Source organism: Equus przewalskii, chromosome 4, assembly GCF_037783145.1.
Source record: "Equus przewalskii isolate Varuska chromosome 4, EquPr2, whole genome shotgun sequence".
NCBI lineage: Eukaryota > Metazoa > Chordata > Mammalia > Perissodactyla > Equidae > Equus > Equus przewalskii.
This window is the reverse complement of record NC_091834.1, coordinates 42136196-42158900: the sequence shown is the minus strand read 5'-3', so window position 1 is coordinate 42158900 and position 22705 is coordinate 42136196. Positions and strand designations below refer to the sequence as shown.

General features: G+C 38.3%; 2 long non-coding RNA genes across 2 annotated transcripts in view; both read right to left on the bottom strand.

Annotated features, from left to right (window-relative positions):
* Positions 1-16718: 16718 nt before the first annotated feature.
* LOC139082801 (uncharacterized) lies at positions 16719-19474 on the bottom strand. The gene is made up of 2 exons (XR_011539047.1): positions 19037-19474; positions 16719-18282 (listed from the first exon to the last, which is right to left on the bottom strand). It is a non-coding gene; the product is annotated as an uncharacterized lncRNA (long non-coding RNA).
* A 2273-nt stretch (positions 19475-21747) lies between these two features.
* LOC139082800 (uncharacterized) overlaps positions 21748-22705 on the bottom strand; it is a 67762-nt gene continuing 66804 nt past the window's right edge. Inside the window, exons 3-4 of the long non-coding RNA XR_011539046.1 lie at positions 22066-22109; positions 21748-21869 (exon numbers count right to left, since the gene is read on the bottom strand). This is a non-coding gene — a long non-coding RNA (uncharacterized lncRNA). The remainder of the gene's footprint in view (positions 21870-22065; positions 22110-22705) is intronic.

Below are 22705 nucleotides of genomic sequence, written 5' to 3'. Positions count from 1 at the left end.
ATATCTTATTAATTTTTATATCACATATACCAGACATGAGTGCTTGACACATTTTACTAATTTTTTCTTATACCCTAACATGTAAAGTGACTTTGTGCCTCTCATATAAGAAATACTCAATAAATATATTTAAGTGAGTCCATTGCAAACTACTCTACAAAATGATAAAATATAACAGGAAAATAAATGTATCAAATCAATTAAAATGGCATGTATTTCTATTTGGTAAGCAGTAGATAAGGGAAGAATTGCACACATTCATGCAAAAAACGTCACACTAAGAATATTTGACGACAATAAAAGCTGATGCTCTATTTCTTTGTCTCAGCAACATTAATATAAATATCAAAATATGCCTTACAAATGTCACCTAAAATAAGCTTATCCTCCAATGATTTAAAACTGTCACAGGTTATGTCCAGATGACCTTTGAACAATTGTTCTTCCCAAGTCAGGTGGTCTCTGAAAACTCTAGTCAGCAACAATTAGAGAAGGAAGGAAGTTAAGAGTCTCCATGGATCAGTCACAGATGTCTGTCTGATTAACAGGTACTAAGACACTGGAAATGTTTGCCTAAGAACCACTTTAATTTAAATGTTAAGTAGAGTCAAAGAGAAAAAGTGAAAGTAACTCATTGCTTCATCTCTAAGAAGATGCATCAAGAAAGTCTTCAGAAGTGAGGAATATTTACTGGCCTAAAAGGATTCCTACTCATCTCATAATTAACAATGGTAATCATCATCAGTTTTTGAGCACAAATTCTGTCAGGACCCAAACCAAACACTTTACAGATATTATCTAACTTAATGTTTGCAACCCCGTAAACCAAACATTATATATACGTTACCATTATATGTATGAGCACACTAAAGGTTAGGGACATTTACTGACTTGTCCAGATTCACCCATTCAAGTGGCAGAGACAAATCTGAACAAAGTCAGGTCTGATTATCAAATCCTTAATACTTTATAGAGGCTCTCTTAAATATTTAACCCTGCTGCTTCCCTTAAATTTATTGTAGAAATGAGGAAATCTGATATCAATGAACAGCATTCACCTAAAAATGTATATAATGTTATGTTCTAATATATCTTAATTGTTTATAACCCAATTAATTTTACTTGGGGATTTTGGGAGGCAACCAATGATTTACAATGTAAATAGCACTCTGTTTCTTCCTTTCTCTCTCTTTCTCTCTCTCTCACACACACACACACACACACGGATAACACACTTTAGTGTCAGTGTAGTGAATGGAAGGAACACAGGCTTCAAAGTTATCTAAATTTGGTTCAGATTTTGGTTCCACCACTTACAATCTGCACGACCCTGACAGAATAGTTAACTCCCTGTTTTCTGATCGGTAAAATGAGGATAATAACATCTACCTCATAGAGCTTCTTGAGCTTTAACTTAGATAGCACTTGTGACAGAGACCAGTGAATATATCCCATTGTCTGTCCTCCTCCAAAAACTCACAAGCATTTAGAATGAAAGACTCCTACCTACAAAGAAATGACTTGCTAAGTAGGCATTGCCATTTGATGTGTGAACAGTATTAGACAATACAGGTCTTGCTTTGGTCTCCAAATGTCTAAGGGCTGTGTCTGTCTGGTCTCTTCTTGTAGGCTCAGTAACATACCACCAGATGGCAGAAGGTGTGTGACGAATCAGATGTGTAAGGGCATCTTGATTGGGAAGAATATAGGCATTCCAGAGAAAGCAAATAGTATGGACACTTTCCACAGATGGATACAAGACATTATATAGATGATTCCTACTGTCCATGAGAAGGTAATGTTTAAGATCTCTTCCAACTCTTAAGAGCCATAGTCTTACATCTCCCAGGAGAGCTCTGGTCCAGGTTGGACTCACAATCACACAGATGTCAGATTCCCAGCAGCAGAAGTTAGTGTACCTCTGTACTAAACTAATTCTCATTTGAGAACCATAATGAAGAATGGCAGAAACCCGTTACCACACAATGAATTTTTTTAAATTCACCAGTCCATACAGATATAAAATACATCTTATCTGCATGTGTTTGTGTATATATATGTGCATTATAATTATAAATACATAATATTTGTAAGTGTAATGGAGAAGAAAAAGCTCTTCTTTATGGAAGAATTATAACTAACAATTGTAGAAGAGTCGATAGAATTAGAACATCACCATTGGCAAACCACCACAGTGATAAGTGATGCGGGTAAGAATCAACAATAGATGCCAAAACATGGGTGAAAGATTGTTGAAGAAGAGGATATTTACAGTCTGAAAGCATCACTTTACCGATTATTCGTTAATTTCAAAGAGGAAGTATGTTTGATTCTGGGAAAATCTGATGAATCCCACCTTAATTAAATGATCAAACTTAACATCACACTTCTAGGACAAAGTAGCCTAATGTATCTCCTAACTAAACGTAGGCACAACATCATCTCTGTAGTATTCCTGAAAACAAAACAAAAAAGTGCTTAACCTGAATTACAATAAAACAATCAGACAAATCCCAATTAAGAAACAATCTGCAAAACAACTAACCATGACACCTCAAAAATGTCCCAAAAGGGCCAGGGAACTATCCTAAAAAGACGTTAAAGAAGCATGACCAGTATATGCAATGCATACTCCTTGACTGGATCCTGAATTTCTAAATTAAAAAAAAAAAATGTTTAAACCTATAAAAGACATTATTGGTACAACTGTGTAATTTTGAATATGGACAGTATATTACACCATACTGCTATGTTAATGTTAGATGAGATGTCTTCAGCATGATAACAATGTTTAGTTACGTCAAAGAAAGCCCATTTCTCAGAAGATGTGGGCTGAAAGGGGAAGTTACATGAATCCCGCAAGACTGCAACTAACTCAAATTGTTCAGGGAAAGAAAAAAAAGTGTGTGTGTGTGTGTGTGTAATTTTATATATATATAATGTCATATATATAGCAGAGGCCAGAGGGAGGAGCCGTTTCCTTCTAACATTGGCAGAGTCTACAGTCTGTCTAGACCTTTATTCATTTGAGGTGCCTTTCCCGTTGGAGCGAGAGAAGTGACTGTCACTGTGTATCAGCCGGGTTGCTCCGAGCTCTGGCAGCATGCTCATTTGTAAGGCCACTGTGGCTCTACAGGACGGCAGCACGTATCTTTATCTGAATTCATTCTCCGCCTGGAATGGAAGCGGGTCACCACATCCACATCTGAGAAAGGTCAGACTTCAGAGCTTCTCTCAGCACCCATGCTGTTCTTCCTCATATCATTACACTTTCCAGGGCTCCACCGAGTCTATTTTGAGATTTTTTTTTTAATGGGGAAGTTGGTATGGTGTCTGTGATCCATTGAAATATATGTGCTAAAGGACAGACTCCAGTCTGATGTCCTCTCACTCCCAATGTCCCCTGTGCTTGACCCTCACCCATATTAAACCTGGGGCGTATACAGGAATCCGTTAGATGCTGGAAGAAACAACACGGGCCTAGAATTCGTTCTGGCATGGTCTTCCCTGACAGATTTCCCCTACCGGGTCTGGACCTCTTTAGGGTCTTCCTTCTTCCGACATGCTTGCTCAGCGCTATGCTATTTGTAAAGATGTATTTATCCTTCACTACTATATTAACCAAAATCCAGAAAAAACATAGGAATTTCCACTGTTTCACAATGTCTTAAGCAAATTGTCTGGTCTCTGCATTTTGTTGCCTCATCTCCAAAATAGCAATAATAAGTATCTCATTGAGTTATGTGGGGAATGAAAATATGAACTTCTTGCTCGGTCAGGATCTCTGAGAGAGTAGAGACTTCCTCATTCATCTTTGTGTCACAGCACCAAGGACTCTATAGACATGTTTGATTGAATGGTACACCTGAATATAAATAGAAGCCCTAACAAAGACAGTCCCCTGCCCCCATACAGTCTAGGGAAGAACATTTTGACTAATAGGTTCTAGAGATATATGCCATTACAGTTGACGTGGATAGATCCATTTTCCTATATCTGTTTGTGTTTGTCAATGCAAAATAACCAATAAGCATTCTACAGATAAGAGAAATAAGATGAGTTTTACTTGAACCAGAGTGAGGATTATAATCTGGGGAGGCCTTTTCCAGAAAGGAAGAAAGCATTCCGGAGAAGAGTAGTTTTCAGTACCGTCTTACACCTTTTTAGAACAAAGAACATACATTAAACATGCCCAGGATACACAGTCATCTAAATTTCAAGAGGTATTGAGGTGCAAATTAGCAGGTCAACATGACCCTGATGTCCAGAAATGGACTAATACCGGTGGGCATTACCAATAGGGTGTAGGAGGGCAAGTATGCATTCTTATCTTGAGAGAGTGCATTCTTTGCTTAAAGGGTTAAAGCAGATGGACAATGTATACTTGATAGGCCTTAAGTCAGGCTTTTTAGTTCAAGCTGAATCGGTTTTGAACACAAATAGTTACCCTATATACCTCAGTATGTGACAATCTCTTGTCACGTTGCTGTCCTTATACTGAACGGCAAAAGTTCTTGGATACAAGAAAATACTTATTTGAGTTTAGAACATACTGCATTGCTGTCTAATTAGATGTTTAAGATGAACAGAGAGAGAAAACTATTCCAATATTTTTATACGTTAGAATAGGGGTCAGCAAACTTTTTCTGTAAAACGCCAGATAATTAATAGCTAGCCTCTGCAGGCCATGTGGTCTCTGTTACAGCTACTCACTGCTGTCGTTGCCATGGGTAAGCAGCCACAGATGGGACATAAATGAATGAGCATGGCTGTGTTTTATGAATACTGAAATTTAAAATTCATATAATTTTCACTTGTCTCAAAATACTCTTTGATTTTTTAAAATTTCTAATTATTTTATTAAGGTCATACTGGCATATAACATTGTGTAATTTCAGGTGTACATTGTTATATGTCAGTTTCTGTATAGACTACATCTTGCTCACCCCCAATAGTCTAGTGTTTATCAGTCACCATACATATGTGCCCCTTTACCCCTTTCGCCCTCCCCCGAACCCCTTCCCTTCTGGTAACCACTGATCTTTTCTCCTTATCCAGGTGTTTGTTTATCTTCCACATGCGAGTGAAATCAGGTGTTTGTCTTTCTCTGTCTGGCTTATTTAGCTTAACAGATTACCCTGAAGATCTACCCATGCTGTTGCAAAGACAATTTTGTGTTTGTTATGGCTTAGTACTCCATTGTACCTATCTACCACATCTTCTTTATCCATTCATCAGTTCATGGGCACTTGGGCTGCTTCCATGTCTTGGTTATTGTGACTAATGCTGCACTGGACATAGGGATGCATAAACCTCTTTGTATTGTTGATCTCACGTTCTTTAGATAAATACCCAGTAGCGGGATAGATGGCTTGTATGGTATTTCTGTTTTGAATTTTTTGAGAACTCTCCATACTGTTTTCCATAGTGGCTGCACCAGTTTGCATTCCCACCAGCAATGTATAAGGGTTTCCTTTTCTCCACATCCTCTCCAACATTTGTTATTTTTTGTCTTGGTTTATAGCTATTCTAACAGGTGTAAAGTGATATCTCGTAGTTTTCATTTGCATTTCCCTAATAATTAGTGATGTTGAACATCTTTCCATGTGCCTGTTGGCCATTTGTAAATATTCTTTGGAAAAACACTCACATCCTCTGCCCATTTTTTTATCGGGTTTTTTGGTTTTTTGTTGTTGAGTTGTATGAGTTCTTTATATATTTTGGAAATTAACAGCTTGCCACATACGTGATTTGCAAATATTTTCTCCCATTTGATGGATTGTCTTTTCATTTTGTTCATGGTTTTCTTTGCCTTGCAGAAGGTTTTTAGTCTGCTGTAGTCCCATTTTTTCATCTTTTCTCCTGTTTCCCTTGCGTGAGTAAATATGGTATTCGAAAAGATGCTGCTAAGACCAATCAAGGAGTGTACTACCTATATTTTCTTCTAGGAGATTTATGGTTTCAGGTCTTACATTCAAGTCTTTAATCCATTTGCAATATTCTTTGATTTTTGTTTCAAACATTTAAAAATGTTTTTCTGAGCTAAGATGACACAAACACAGGCATTTTTTGTGTCAGGATATTTGTGGGTTGGGATATTCCTTGTGCTAAGATATTAAATGAATTTATTAAGCATTTTTACATCAACCTAAAATTCAACTTCTGAAAGCATGAGTTAAATAGCTATTAAATTGAAATTCATACTTTAAAAACAGAGTGAAGACTATCATAAATGCTTCTTTGAAAGGCAATCCTTTTTTAGAAATTTACCGACTTGTTTTTCATTGTTTTCTAATGACAGTAAAAATTTCTAAAACTATCAGTGAACTGGAAAAATTATTTTCCCTGTGTGTAAGTGATTTAAAATGATTAAATTAGGCATGCCTCAATAGGTCTTAATGGCTTGCAGATACCACTTAAAAGCAAACTTATTCGTTTTATACAATGATCCCCTTAATACTAGCAATTTTAGAGCTTCCAAACTTTTTTTGAAAAATAAATATGTATTTTTTCCTTAACATGTAGTCATCCCAATTAGGTGTTCAGTATATGCCAACAGCAGAGAGAACTCTACAAATTCAGTAAGAGAACTAAAGTGTATAAAGAACTCTTATAAAGAAAAAAGGAGCATGTTAGATGATTCTTCACCCCTCTCTTACTGATTTACCCAAGACTTCAAGGCTCTGTGCTTGAAAAATTGTGTCAATATTTTTTACATGGTATTGCAAAAGGTAGGGAGAATGGGAGTTATTCACTTAACAAATATTGACTGAGTTCCTTTTATATGCTGAGGACTGTCCAGCATTAGCAAAGCATTAGTCAACCAGCCAAGCAAGTTCCCTGTTCTCATAGAGCTTAAATTCTAGTGAGGAAAGATATGCAAATAAAGAAGAAAAATGTAGATAATGATGGGTGCAATCCAAAAAATTTTAATAGGCTAGTGTGACAAAGAGTAAATACCAGGAAGTCCAGTTAAACCAGATGATCAGAAAAAAGCCTCTTAGGGGAGGTGATACTGAACTTGAGATTTAATTTACAAGAAGGAACTTGTTGCATCAAGAGCAGGGGAAAGTGCATTCTAGGCAGAGAAAACAACCAGTGCAAAAGCCTAAGGTAAGAATGACTTGAGAAACAAAGAATGCCTGTATGGCTAAAGCAACAGTGAGAAAAAGTGAGGTGAGATGAATTCAGAAGGGATGGGCATGGGCCAGATCAGGTAGAGTTTTGTAAGCTAAGGTTCTTACCTTGGATTTTATTCTAAGTGTGGTGGGGCAAGAACACAAGGAGGGAAACCAGTGAAGACGATGTTACAGTAATCCAGGCCAGAGATGATGATGGTTCTGACCAGAATAGTAACAATGGAGATGAAGAGAAATGGAGATGGAAAATGTCCATCTGTTTTGAGGATAAAGGCAACAGGTAGGTCTGCTAAAGGGTCAGAGGTGGGAGGTGCGGAAAAGAGAAATCAAGAATGACTCCTCAAATTTTGGCTTTAGCAACTGGATGGATAAGGTTTCCATTTGCTGAGAACGCAAGACTAAGGGGAAGCAGGTTTTGGCTGGGGACAGAGCAAGAGTTCAGTTTTGGTCATATCATGTTTGAGATACTGTATTAGTTTCCTAGTGCTGTTGTAACAAATTACCACACAAAGGGAGGCTTCAAACAACAGACATTTATTCTCTCACAGTTCTGGATGCCAGAAGCTCAAAATCAAAGTGTAGACAGGGTAATAAATTCTAATTGATTCACTCCAATCCTACATCTATTGAAAACTGAAAAGAACTCTTCGATTGAGAGCGACAATAGCATAATGATTAAGAGCAGACATTTTTTGCATGTAGATAGCCTGGATTTAATTCCCGATGTTGCCACTTACTAGCCATGAGACTTTGGACAAATTACTTGACCTCTGCATGTCTGCATTCCTCCATCTGTCTAGTGGGGCTACAGTGCAATTCTGACACTAACTACTTGGAGTCAGGTGAAACTTCACAGGTCAAGGGCTCAGGCCTCCACAAGACTGCTATCACTTCAACACCAGCCATAAGCTCAGGGTTTCCCAGGCCACCTGCACTCCTAACCAACCAGCTACAAATTTAGGGGTCCCCATCACCAGGTTTGACGACTTGCTATACAACTTACAGAACTCAGGAAAGTGCTATACTATTCCAGTTATATTATAGCAAAAGAATGAAACTCAGAACCAGTGAAAAGAAGAGACACATAGGGCATGGTCTGGGAGGGTCCCAAATGTAAAACTTCCATGTCTTCTCCCTGTGGATTCAGCACACATTGTCTGGCTCACTCAAGCTTCAGTCCAGAGTTTTCATTAGCGTTTCATTATGTAGGCATGATTGGCTGAATCATTGGCCACATGACTAAACTCAACCTCCAGCTCCCCTCCCCTCCCAGAAGTATGAGCTGATATTGCATGATTCAAACCCTCTAATCATGGGGTTGGTCTTTCTGGCATAGTTAGCCTCCATCCTGAAACTCTCTAGGGACCCACCATGAGTCATCTCATTAGCATAACTTTCAGGGCTCACCATGAATAACAAAGACACTCCCATAACTGAGGGAATTCCAAGAATTTAGAGGCTCCCTTCCAAGAACCAGGAAGAAATGTCAGTCCAAATCTTCATTATACAACAGGGCTAAAGGACAAAACCTACCTCAAAAGCTTGTTTTAAGCGTTAAAAGAGCAAATAAATGTAAAGTACTTAAAACACTGCCTGGCACTATAGAAATGTTGGCTACTATTGCTCACTAAATATTAGATATTTCTACATGTATTCAATAAGTACTATTAAATCTCATACTCCTGCTATGTTTTCCTCCCTAAGAGAGATAATCCACCTTGACTCCTCCAACTGTGATAGACCTCAGAGGGCATTCTTGCAAAGGCTGAACTATATGTATTTTTCATCTATCTTTTCAAGATCTGTGACAAGTTTCTAATATCGCACCATTGAGTACCAAACAGAGCATGGTTCTTATGTAAAGCCTAAAAAATGCTGAGTGACTGGGAGAATTACTAGCAATCAAGGCTCCTAATTAAACCTTCCATCTACAACGTAACATAACTAATTTATATTTTCCATTTTTTATTTTTTTGTTTCAACAAATATTTATTTAGTGCCAGGTGCTATTCTAGGTTCTGAGTCTACAGCAATGAACCCACAAATAAAGTTAATGTCTTCACTGAGGTTATATTCTAGAGGGGAAATTCAGATAATAATCACATTTTTAAATATACATATTTATGATATAAATTTAATGTATATAATGATGAGGATTTTAGGCTGGTTAATTTTAAAACTGCAGATGAGAAGCAGGCTCCGAGGAGTGGAATATGCTTGCCCTTTGATGAGAGACATTTGCATTTATGAAGGAAATCTCCACGCCTCCCCCTCTGCACCAGGAGGAAGGTGGGATGGCCTTATCTCTGGAAACTCTTAATGGGGAAGGCAAGGACTTAAGTTGGTTACTGTCTGGCAACCTCATGTAACTGATTTAGGGTGGTGGCTTCTGGCCTTTACTTAATCCGATTTGATTCTTATCTAAAAGTTGTGGGACCACCCAATGGTCAGAGCCCACCTGCACTGATACCATTTTAACTTTTTTACAGGTTCTTTCCTTTGTCTTGTAAAGAGATAACTCACATACCTATGCCTTAAATTTAGCCTTACTCTCCACCCATGTTTTGCAGCAGTAGCAGCAGCTTGCCAGCACCAGCTCTGCCTGCCCATGGGTCCTGTCCCCATGCCGGCGGCAGCAGCAGCAGCACCTCCTCCTGCCCGTGGGCCCTGTCCCCACACAGCAGCTCTGACTGCCCATGGGTCCTGTCCCCATGCTATTCCACACTATTCTCTAAATAAAAGAGCACTACTGCCAGACCTTGAGAGTCCAAGAAATCTTTCTTTCGACTCCTCGGCTCACTGACCCCACATCATATAATAACATATATATATAACGAAAAATAAAGCTGAATGAGGGATGGAACATGATTCTACATTTAATTGGGTGGTCGGAGAAGTTTTCTCTGAGGAGGTAATATTTAAAGAGAATCTGGAAGGAAGTGGCTCATGTGTGTCCTGACCTGTTTTCTGCCCTGTTTGTACACCAGCAGTCCTGCCCCTCTGGTTTCTGTACACATAGTCTTTCTTCCTCACCTTGTTTCTAGACTAAGCCAGTTCAGCCTGTTCATAGCTGCCTATTTCTTCAACATGTCAAGGTCAGTTTGAAATTCAATGATGTCCTACACCTAGTCACTTTGAGTCAGCATCAAATTTAATAAAATGTAATGCCTATATTGATGTTTTAAGTATTTTAGTCAGAGAGAGTGGTTAAGAGGCTGATTTTGTGGAAAGGACACAGAGGCCAACTTCAGCAAGGAGGCTTAGTAATCTTTCCCTTGAGAAAGCAGCAGAGTTATTTTTTATTTCTTTTTTATATTCTGCAACTGCAGATTTCAGTTAATATTAAATTACTTATCAGAGAGAGTTTGGAATATGGTTTTCTTTATATTCCATTTGACTTAACATCATTTCTCTGTGGTGAAGTCTCTTGGCTATAAAAGCTCTTTTTATAGATAATTGAGCCTGAGAGTAAAATCTAGGCATCTGAAGGAAATATAGCTGATTCTCTTTCCAGGGGAAAATAATCCTGGCTTCCTTCCTGGAACCAGCGAAGTATGAGGCAAATGACAGTCCTTGATTCCGATCAAAGATCCAAGACCATTCCCTGACAGTTGGGGGCAGATGACCAAGTGAAAGGCTGCCTCATCTACCCCACTGTCTATTCAAGGCACAGAGCCCTCAGATAATAAATGAGAGGCCACTGAAGCCATTAACAAGGAGAAAATGCATTGATAACTTATCTTCTCTTCACAAAAATTCAGCAGAAATATTCATCAGACTCAAATTGTGAAAGATACATAGATCAAAGAAAGAAAGAAAGAGGAGAGGAAGAAGGGAGGGAGGGGGGGCCAGAAAAAAGGAAGAAAAAGAGAGAACAAAAGAAAAGGAAAGAAAGAAAAAGAGTCATCCGCAAAAAGGATATCCTCATTTACTCTCAGATAATAGCACTAGAAATAGACAAACTCCTTAGTTAAAATTATGGAAGGGATTATGTTCAGCTTTATTACTGGATAGCAGGGTTGTGCGTTATAGACCATTACAAACAGAATCGTATGAACAAAGCAGCAGATATATACAATCAAACCGTCTATTGAGGCATGGAATCACAGAGCAGAAGCAATCACCATGGAAAGCAGTGCAGTGACAATACAATTTTAAATCCATTTGATAGGCAAACTATATCAGCTGAAATTTCTCAGGATGAATGAGTTTAAAACTCGTTATCTGTAAAGCAGCCTATCCCACGATACCACTTTATTTATTCAGATGGAGATTGGAGAATATGGGTAAACATTACAGCTCCAGCCTCAACATGCGCTGTAGATAAATCCTGTACGATATTTGTTCTCTATGCCTTTGCATAAGGTTCTTTTCCACTGTAGAAGAAAAGAGTAAGGAGTGAAAGGGATATCTTTAAAAGACTCCATGCACAGAACTGTGAAATGGCAGATGTGTTTACCATGCAGGCCATAACAACACTGGAAGGCATTCTGTCATTTAATGTTCCCACTTTAGAGTTTTAAATAGCTGGGAAGTGCTCTAACTTCTTTGAGTAGTCTATCAGACAGTAAGATTCATTATGTCTAAAGGCACCATTTAGCCAGAATACACAGCAAGGTAGCTTCACAAAATGCAGGTCATAAAATACATATTTGTTTTATGGTTGAGTTTTCACGTTTTCCCTTTTCTCCATTGGGAACCCTAGTTAGTTTCAGCCAAATGAAGTATCTAAAATGGAACTAAGGGACAAAACATTTCTGTGAATGTACAATAAAAATAATTCTTGAAAGGATTATGGTTAGAGAAGGTTGGAAACATCTTCTATGGAGGGCACAAGAACTGGAATACAAAATTTAAACATTTAATATAAAAATTTTATCACAACTCTTGTGAGTGGTCTGCAGTATTTTTTCGTTTACTGAAAGGCACAGATGGATTTTCCCTAGACAAAGGACTCTGTCTTGATAAATGTTTTACCTCTTCTGCTGAAGGGTGAACTCTGTGTCTTATTTGTCCATTTCTTTGTTTACTCATGAAAAATTTGCTATTTTAGATAGGAATGTGAATACAATGATCTTAAAGATCTCTTTTTCCCTCACAAGGAAGACACTTTTGGTGAGTTCACTGATTTGGGGGTGAAATATTATATTTGAAATTTTTGGAGTGAACAGCATATTTATTTGTTGAATGTGCCACACACACTTAGTGCTTTGGAGTTGGAGTCAAGTATGGGATATCATTGTGGGATTTGGAGCATGTCACTTAGTCTCTACTTGGCTTTAGGGTTGTTGGTTTTTTTTTTTCCATGTGTAAAAGGAGGAATTTAGATAGATAATCTGCATCCCATTCCAGTGTTCTGTGATTTGATTCTTTATTAACAATCTTACATTGGTACACAATTTTTTAGAGCAAGAGTTCTGAGCTCACGAGCTACTCTTTATCAAGCACATACATTATCACTTTTAATCCTCACAACAACTCTATGAGGTAATTACTAATATTTTAACATTCAAATTATTTTTTAAGTAAGGAAATAAGCAAGCTGGGAAGATTAAATGAAATTTCTCAAGGTTTCACAGCTATGAAGTGGAAGGTCTGTCAGATCCAGGTCTACCTGATGGCAAAGACAGGTTCTTAACCACTAGACCGTATTACCACCCTTAGGGAACGTCATTGATCCCAGGGCTTCATTTTACATTTACAATTAGTAGCTATACAAGGACAAGGAACTTGCCCAAGTTCACAGAGCCAAAACTATCAGACAGAGCCGGAACCTGAATCTAGGTTCATTTTCCTCCAAGTCAGTGTATGTCACCTTATACCACACTGCCTGTTTCCCAAAGCTGCAAAACAGCACATGAACAAGCAGGTGGTTAGTATGCCCTATGATTTTAATTATCAGATTTAATAAACATAAATTCAAACAACTAGAGAGATTCTAACTGAAGTCCAGGGTAGGTGAATTTTCCAAAAGAGCAAGAGAAAATAAAACAGACAATGAGAACTGAAGACTAAATTAAAAGGGCTTTAATGTCATTTGCTTCTCTTTACATCAATTTGCAACCAAAATGGTATCTAAATTCCCATTATTCCCTGTTCCTGGGAATGGTCTAGATCGAAAAATATCCTTAGTCCTAAATCCTTGGAGAGCATCATTAGTTTGCACTGACCTTACCGAAAAGCATGAGCCATAGAGAAGCAATTTAAATGGACCACCTCAATTTCTTGCCGAAGTCTCATCATTCCAGCCAGGACGAGCATCTTTTGTAATGTTGAACAGCTTGATGCTTAAAACTTTAGTCAATTTTGAGCTGTCATAAAAAAAGCAGCAGCTCCTTTGCACGGAGGGAATATGTACATGTATTTTGTCCCATCAAAGATGACTTGAAAAGTCCTCCTCCAATTTGCTTTGAGAAAAAATAGCCTTTAAGCTCAGATTAAGCAGGGAAAAACTCCCGATAAAAGTGGATATTTTTCAAAAACTTGCAAGTGACTGCAAAGCCAGTTAACACAGAAAACCTTGTCACCTTAAGTATGCCATTTGTTATCACACATGCCGGAATACATCTATTCATCTTCTTTTAATTGCTTAGCTGAGCTAGAAATACAAAGCGGCTCACTGATGCAGAGACTGTGAAAGAATATTTTGTCATGGAAACTTTGAAAACATTTCAAAGCAGGAGCTCTTCCCTGGTGAAACGAAACCTTCTAGCTCCTTGTTGGGCATTGTGTTCGGCTGATAAGTGTCTAGAAAAAGAGGCCTTCTCTCTGAGTGGCTTTTGCATACATCATCTCATGCTCACAGATGGCTGAGAAAATTCCTACAATTTTCCAAGCAGAGTTTGGGAGAGCAGTAGGTTGTTGTTTCTTCCTCTTTTCTCGAAAAACAACTAGTGAGATTATCCCTGAGTCAGTAGGTAGGTACCTGGTTACCACTGTGAGTGTTATCTGAGACCAATCTTCGGGCATTTTTGAGCCCCTCCTTCCCCTGAAGAATTTTGCTGAAAATAAATAATGCACAAGAATATGCATCTTTTTGAATGTTTTCCCTGAACACCTACTACATCTTTTATGATCCAGGTTTTTAAACTATGCTATTTTATTGAATCTTTACAGCAACTCTATAACATCTATTTAATTATCCCAATTTCACTGACAAAACTGGCAGTTTTCTTGTTAATGAGTAACAACCAGCCTCCGAAACCCACGGTCTTCCACGCTGCCATGCTGATGGAGCTTTGCTCCCTGTCAAACAGCAGCTGTGCCTAGAATATGAGGGAGGGCTTGAAAGTGGTTTTCTTTTTCAAACCCTCTCCACTCATCAATGTTCTGTCAAGAATTCTGGGAAAACTATAATCCAGGTCTTCCAAGAAGGATTGCTGACCCCTGGGGTTTCAAGACCTTTATTCCAAAGGAGATTTTGGGAACAAAAGTTTTAAGGAACTCGATTTCCTGATCAGATCCTCAGCTTTCACATACAGTCTGTTCTTTCCTAAAATTGCCCTGCGAGAGAACACACCTGCAGTTATAGCTACTAGGTTTTCCTTTCCCCACCTCACTCCCCTTTGACAGTTTTCTTTTCCCATTTTATAAAGGAAAAGCACACCTCCCACTAGGACCTTACCTCCATATGGAGTATGTCTCAGGGGATAATTTGAAATACTGCTCTTCAACGAGCAGTATTTCATTTCATTATCTCTAATTAATTATGTCTAATTAAGACACCCTAAGTTCCCCTTCCCATGGAACATACACGGAGACATGACTCCTCTCATTAAGAAATGAGTTTTTAATAACTTTTTTACGTTTTGCAATAATAATGTACCAAAAATTAATATGTTTACTTTGGTTTTATAAATTACTAGTTAATAAAAATATTATAATTCAAAAGAAAAAAACATTCTAACTCACAGAGCTTACAAAATTGGGGAAAAAATAATTCCAATTTATGAGCATATTTCAGTAACAGAGAAATATGATAGGATGATCCAAAAAACCTGTCAAAAATATATGTATTTTATTGGGATGAAATTATGTGGGGGAACTGAGAAAAAACAATGTAAAATGACTGACTCTTTTTTTTTTTTTAAAGATTTTATTTTTTTTCCTTTTTCTCCCCAAAGGCCCCTGGTACGTAGTTGTATATTCTTTGTTGTGGGTCCTTCTAGTTGTGGCATGCGGGACGCTGCCTCAGCGTTGTTTGATGAACAGTGCCATGTTCGCGCCCAGGATTCGAACTGACGAAACACTGGGCCGCCTGCAGCGGAGCGCGCGAACTTAACCACTCGGACACAGGGCCAGCCCCTGACTGACTCTTAAAGAAGAATTTGTTCTAGTAATTTTAAAAGGATGGTGGTGTGTATCAAATCATCTTGTGATTTACTAGCTTCCACAGGATACATTTAAAAGTGACTAGTGTAATAGTTTTGTTTTTAAAAGAACATAATTTTAAGGCTAGTTCAGGTCTTCACAAAACACCATATTGATTTGCCATTCTTTTCTTTTTCTTTTTTTTTTTTTTTTTTTGAGGAAGATTGGCCCTGAGCTAACGTCTGCCACCAATCCTCCTCTTTTTGCTGAGGAAGATTGGCTCTGAGCTAACATTTGGGCCCATCTTCCTCTATTTTATATGTGGGACACCTGCCACAGCATGGCTTGATAAGCAGTGCATAGGTCTGCACCCAGGATCTGACCCTGTGAACCCCGGGCCAGCGAAGTGGAACGTGTGAACTTAACCACTCTGCCACCAGGCTGGCCCCTGATTTGCTATTCTTGACAGATAATGAGAGCAGAACTAGGACACGTGAGGATGAGTACGAAAGGCCAATATTCAGACTATAATGAATGCAAGTAGTTGGGATAATTTCCTCTTCTACAAACCCGTTATATTCATTTCATGAAAAATGTGTTCACATTACACTATTTCCTCTTCTTGTTAATATCTTTGTCATGTGAGAAGATATCAGCATTTTAGTGATTTAGTTACTTAAACTCTTCTGATAATCTCTGTTCCTTGATCGACCCTTCCACTTCACCTCTTCTCTTCTAGTTACAAGAACTGAGGATAGGAATTGTCAGCAAATCAAGTTACAGACTGCTGGAAAGGTTATTGTGCCAGGAACTGCTATTATCTTTCTGACAAAAATTATAACAAGCACGCAAAAAAGGTGCAGCCGGAATTCATTAATAACCGACCACTCAGAAACAGAGGATACCACAGTGCAGATTTTAGAAACAAAAGAAATGGCTGATTTTCAAAGAAAGGCCATAATTCATGTTCAGAATTGATTTTCCTAGCCTTTTTGCTGAGACTGCCAATAAATGAAATGGCTATTTAATTCGGCAATGGTTGGGGTAATATGATGTATGTCAACTAGGAAATTAAAAGATGCTTCATCATTTGCCAGCATTACAAATACTTGCCTGAGCTCTCAACATAAGGCAACCTTGCAATTCAGTTCCATAAAGGTACATCTCAGCCCTGGAAAATTTTTATGGTAGCATGTTCTCACCTGTGTACTTCCCAAAGCACGGACAGAAACACACATGTGTATACATACACACACACGGAAAGCATTGCAATGAGAGGACATGATCTTTAATGGTACTCATTTCACTTTCTGGCATATGTCTACAAACTTAGGCTTTATGGAAAGATATTACTAGATGAGAAAATGGTTTCAAATACACAAATTAGCATTTATTGTAGAATAAAGATTCATATTCTATGACTACAAAGATAATTTTTGCCCAAATTTGTTAAGTGCTATTTACCATGCACTATATATGTTTTACATATCATATCAATTAGGCATCTTGACAACCCTTTGATACAGATACTTTGATTACTTCCGTTTTAAACACAAGGAACCCAGGGCTTAAGGGGCTAATTAAATTGCCAAGGGCCATTTGGCAATAAAGCAGAGTCCCAACCCAAACCCAGGACTGAAAGCTGTTGATCTAAACCTGCTCTGTCCAATATGGTGGGTGCAGCACTTGAAATGAGTCAGCAGAAATTGAACTGTGCTATACGTGGAAAATACACATCAGATTTCAAGGACTTAGAATGTAAAAAGAATGTCAGATATCTCAAGAGTAATGTTTAAATTGATTACATGTTGAAACAACAAAATTCTGGATATATTGGATTAAATTAAAAATATTATCAATTTTTACCTTTTTAAAATTTTCAGTGTGGCCACTAAAAAATTTTAAATTATATATATGATTCGCACTATATTTCTATTGGATAATGCTGATCTAAAGCATGTATAGTGCTATATCTGTATGTATGTATGTATATGTATTTCTTAGTCCAGAAGGATATTAAAGTATTAGAGGATATAAAATATTAGTCCATATTAGTCTGTTTGGGCTGTCATAACAATACCATTGAATAGATGTCTTAAAGAACAGAAATTTATGTTCTGACAGTTCTGGAGGCTAGAAGTCCAAGATGAAGGTGCCAGCATGGTTTTTGGTGAGAAGTCGCTTCCTGGCTTGCGAATGGCCTCCTTTTTGCTGCGTCCTCACATGGCAGAGAGAGAGAGAGAGAACCCTGATATCTCTTCCTCTTCTTATAAGGGAACCAGCCCTATTAGATTAGGGCTTCATTCCCTTTATTCCCTCCCAAAGGCCCTATCTCCAAATACCGTCGCAATGGGGTTAGGGCTTCAAACTATGAATTTTGGGTGGGAGAGGGGTCACGAACATTCAGTCCATAACAACTGGTTATCTCTGGATAATTGAATTCTAGGTGATTTTTATTTTCTCCTTTATATTTTCCTGATAATGTTATACAATATATTTCTTTTTCAGTCAGAAAGCACACACATTTTTCCATTTTGCAAAACAAAATTTGACAATATTATTGTGACTAGAAGCAATAGAATCATTCTTCTGGGTCCTTCCTCATGTTATACTTTCATGCTAAAGATAAAAAAGTTTGTCAATATTAGGCGTTTATTTCTTATTTAGTATTCTATTGCTTCAGTGAACATGTCCATGACTCGTAACTTCTAAGTGGCAAGTTGTCCCCAATGTATAGCAGACTCGAGCCGGACCAGGCCACCCGAGGCAGTCAGTGCTCAGGAAGGTCTCCCTTTACCTCCTGGCGAGCCCAGGCCTCCTGATTCTAGTGGCTCTGAAAGAATGAAGAAACAGGAAGGACAGCTAAAGGTGGAGCATGCTGAGGATTCCAGAGAGGAAGTTCAACGCCAATGCATGGGCAGACATAAGAACTGACCTTGCTTATCCTTCACATACTTGAATCATTTATCTCTTTGTATATAAATAAGGGATATTAAAAATACACAAAGGGATACACTTGTGTATACATATAATAGTATATTATTATTTATATGAAACCTGATGAAATTTTCAGCCTCATTTAACCAGTTGTCAAATGACCAGAAAAGCAGCTGGGAGTTACAGACCAAGATATTTTAGGATAATGGGAGGCTAAATGGGAGCGACAGATTAGTTACAAGCATTTGATTCTCAACAGATTTCACACTTCCTTCTCTACCCCCATTCCAATAGCCATGTCTGCTAGCTATTTAATAACGAAGTTTAAATTCTCTTGGACTATTACAGTAGCTGCAGTAGCAATCTTTTAACATAGTGCTTGCTCGTTCAACTCCTATTATAATTTCCAGTGGAATAAAAAATTGCAAAGTCATTCAAATTCATAGACTAAAGATATATCTATAGTGACAAAGTATAGAATAAAATTCATTATCCTGATAAATTGATGAACATGGACAGTCACTCTGAATAATTCGAGCTAAAGGAATTTTTTCTCTCAATCGTTGGATATTTTTGGCCTGATTTATCCACATAATTGCCTGAGCTCTCCATTTCATTTTGCCCATGTCAACACAATGAAGTCTCCGTACCTGATTTTGAAAGCTTCACTATTTCATGTCACGTTAGCAAGAGAGACACACGTAGCAAATTCTGGATGGGTTCTTGTGACAAATGACTTCTATGGTTTGCACGTGTCTCTTCAGTGACAGCTGCCGGGAAGAAACATCACCTCCCAGCTGCACAACTTGATCCTTCTGTCCCTGGTGAATTAGGAGGAATTGAATGTTTGGCTTTAAAGTGGCACTTCGCACTCTTCTCATTGAATATCACAATTGTGCCCGGACGAGAGGAAACAAAAAACCCCATCATTGGCAACTGATGGGAGAGAAAATAGTCCTCTCATTACAGAGATAATAAGCAGGATGTTCCCCTGCAGGCTTTCTTCTTAATTCTCCTTATTGTATTTTATTAAACGATGCAGTTTGAAATTAAGGCTCTGGCAACCTTCGTGCACACTCGGCATAAACAAGCAAACCAGAAACACAGTTCAGAGAGCAAGCATAAGCCCCTCCCCAAAGCCATCTGCTTTCTTTTTGTTATGAAACTTCAATTCATCAGCAAAACTCTAAAGAAAATATTTATAGCAGAAGTGTAAGCCTACATTTTGAAGCTGCTCTGAGGCAGGGGTGACAGAATGTTACAAAACTTGGTTAGATTGTGTGATTTACTAACCAATCTAGAAATAGTCGTTTAATCTGCCTCATTGACTCATTCAATCTGTTGTTCACTCCTCCATTCACCCAACAACATTTATTCAAGACCCTCAATGTTTCAGGAACTATGGCAGGTGCCTCTGCTTCCATATCATTAAATGAAGATTATAATGATACCAGCCATGCCTACTTCTCAAACTTGCTGAAAGGACTACTATAGTGTCTATTTTCCACCAAGAAGCCACCAGAAGAAAGTGCAACAGCCATTTAGTCACCTTTGCAAAAAGTTTAAATATGATTATAACTCAGAGGAGATTTTGTTTTATCTGTCCACTGGCACAAAATTTCTGCTAGTTTTCACCCTGGTAAATCTGATCAAATATCTTCCTCTCCCCATTCTTACCTGTTCCTCTTCTCAATGGAGGGAAACCAATAATTCAGGCACTATAAACTTTCTCAATCACATTGAATAAACACACAAATAAACATACCTAAACAATAATACTGGCATGGAATCCAAATTTGCTAAGCAAAATGTCACCCTGAACTTCCTTATCCATTTTCCTCACAATTTATACCCCTCTGATCTGAGACAGCTTATAACCATGGCCCATGAAAGAAGACGGGATCCTGAAGATTTTCAATGAAGAAGTAAAACTTCATTGTGTTCGACAACTAGGTAGGGACAGGATATCTATTTCCACAGCGCATTCTAATCTATCCTTGTAACAAATACAGAATTTGTACCAGTGATAAGAAGCTATAACAAAGAAGGCTAAAATGTGTAGAAATGGCTTAGCAATTAGACAGAAGGGCATGAGGAATCCAATGTTGGAGACTGGGAAAACGGTAATCCATTTTATGCAGTGAGAAAGCATTTGCTATAATTATTTCTTATGGTAATTTGGGGGGCAGACCATGTGCTTCTGAGCCCACTGATTCAGGGGGAGAATCTTGAAAACAAATGTTGGCTGTGTTTGACAAAAGATTACAAGGATGAAATAAGCTCAGGAAAATCTTGGCTGGTTTACAAACAGAAATGAAAGGGATGGGAATGGTTCAGAAATTTGGAGGCTTGCAAATTGAAAAAATGACTACTTCCAGAGCCCAAACAGTAAAACGGGATCTCAAAAGATTCTGCAACATAACCACAGTGAAACTTTCCAATTGGAGGAAATGACTGAGGACACGCATCAGATTAAGTGTGTGAATTTCCCACCTATTATTCAAACATCTTCAGATTGACATAAAGTTGACAGAGAAATACAAGGAAGTGAGAAGCAATGAAACAAAGCAGTTTTAGAACTCTGTCTAGAAAAGAACTTTAGGTATGATTACTAGCACACGGAGCTTACCGGAAGCAAATACATCAGAAGCCTACTATATTTGTGAGGGAACCGTATTGCCAAAGAAACCATGAATCTGCACTTAAACTGACATTTGAGACTTGCAACTCCTGGGTCCCCAGTGTCCTATCAGAAGAAAGGTCACTGAGAAAATTGTGAAGCTCCCGAGGAGGCCATGATCCCCAATACCCACATCAGAGGTGGCAGAGAATAATGGAAAAGAAAGAATATCTCCGAGGGCACAGCTTGCAGCCATGGAGTACAATGGATGAAAGAACTCCTTTCAAGGCTCACAATTAAGGCCTCACCACCCCCAGGTCTAGTGGCGCCTTCACCTCTTCTTCCCAGTGGGATTTCATCTTTGCTGTGTGTCCCTAATCTTCTTCTTTCCAAGTGGGAATGTGTATTGTGGTTGTCCTGCCCCCTTCCACCAGTGTATGTCCAGTGGAGGGGGAAAGTTCATACAGTTTCCTTTCAGTTCATAGATCACCTGATCAAGAAGAATTTCATGCGAACCTGGCAGAGAGGCCCTTGTGTTCCGTAGAGCTTGATATAGTGACTGGATTGGACTCTGGCGTGTCTCCCCTGAGGGTGGGTTGAGATGTCCTTCGCGTGTGAAGAAGGGAAGAATTGGGAATTTGATGACTAGAAGAGCAGACTGTAGAGGTCTAATATTCATGTGTTTCTCTACATTTCCAAGCCCCCATGCACCTAAGTAGGATCACACAACCAGATCATGCAACCAGATCATGCTAGTGGAAGTTGAGAAAAAGGGACATGTAACTTTCCACGTAAATCTTCTCCTGTTGTTTCCATTTCCCAGCTCTGTTGACCCTGGAAGTTACGTGATCCAAATGGTGTAGCTAAAAGATGGAGGGGTATAGTGAGTATAGTTAATAATACTGTATTATATACTTGAAAGTTATTAGAAGAGTAAATCTTAAATATTCTCATTACAAAAAAGAAATGATAATTATATGACATGATGAAGGTGTTAGCTACACTATGGTGGTAATCATTTTCCAATATACAAGTATATCAAATTAACATGTTACATACCTTAAATTTACACAACACTCTATGTCAATTGTATCTCAATAAAGCTGGGAAAAAAAAGATGGAAGAAGGCATCAGATTTTGCACAAGGGAGAAATACAAATTATTTGTAGAGAGTCACTGGGGTTCTGGGGTTTATATGTTATCACAGCGCAGCCTAGATTAGACTAATTACTATATTATGCAATATAAACCCCATCCTCATTCTCCCCACAATATTTTTAGCAAGGTTTATGTTGATGACTAAATTTTTTGGTGTGAACGAATAAGGAAGGATGGGTTTGAAAAGTTTCCCTCAGTGTCTGTGTTAAAGTGAGCTGAAAATATTAAGATATTACGTGCTAAGACAGACGCATTGCAATGAGAAAACAGTTGATGTGTAAGTTACAGTTACCTAACTACCTCTTGGGCTCCCAGTGCTCCTCTCTCTGGATTCAGGAAGCAAATTTCAAAACAACTGCAACAAAATATCCAAACCTCATGCTGGGCCAGGATTTCAACACATCTGGGTATGGCTCATATGATGGTGTGGCAAACTTACAGAAGTGTATTTACTGGGAGTACAAAGGAGCCTCCTAGGAAAGGAGTCATCCTTACGAAGGAGAGAGCTGGCCATGACAAAGTTCACTCAACAGCAAAGCCT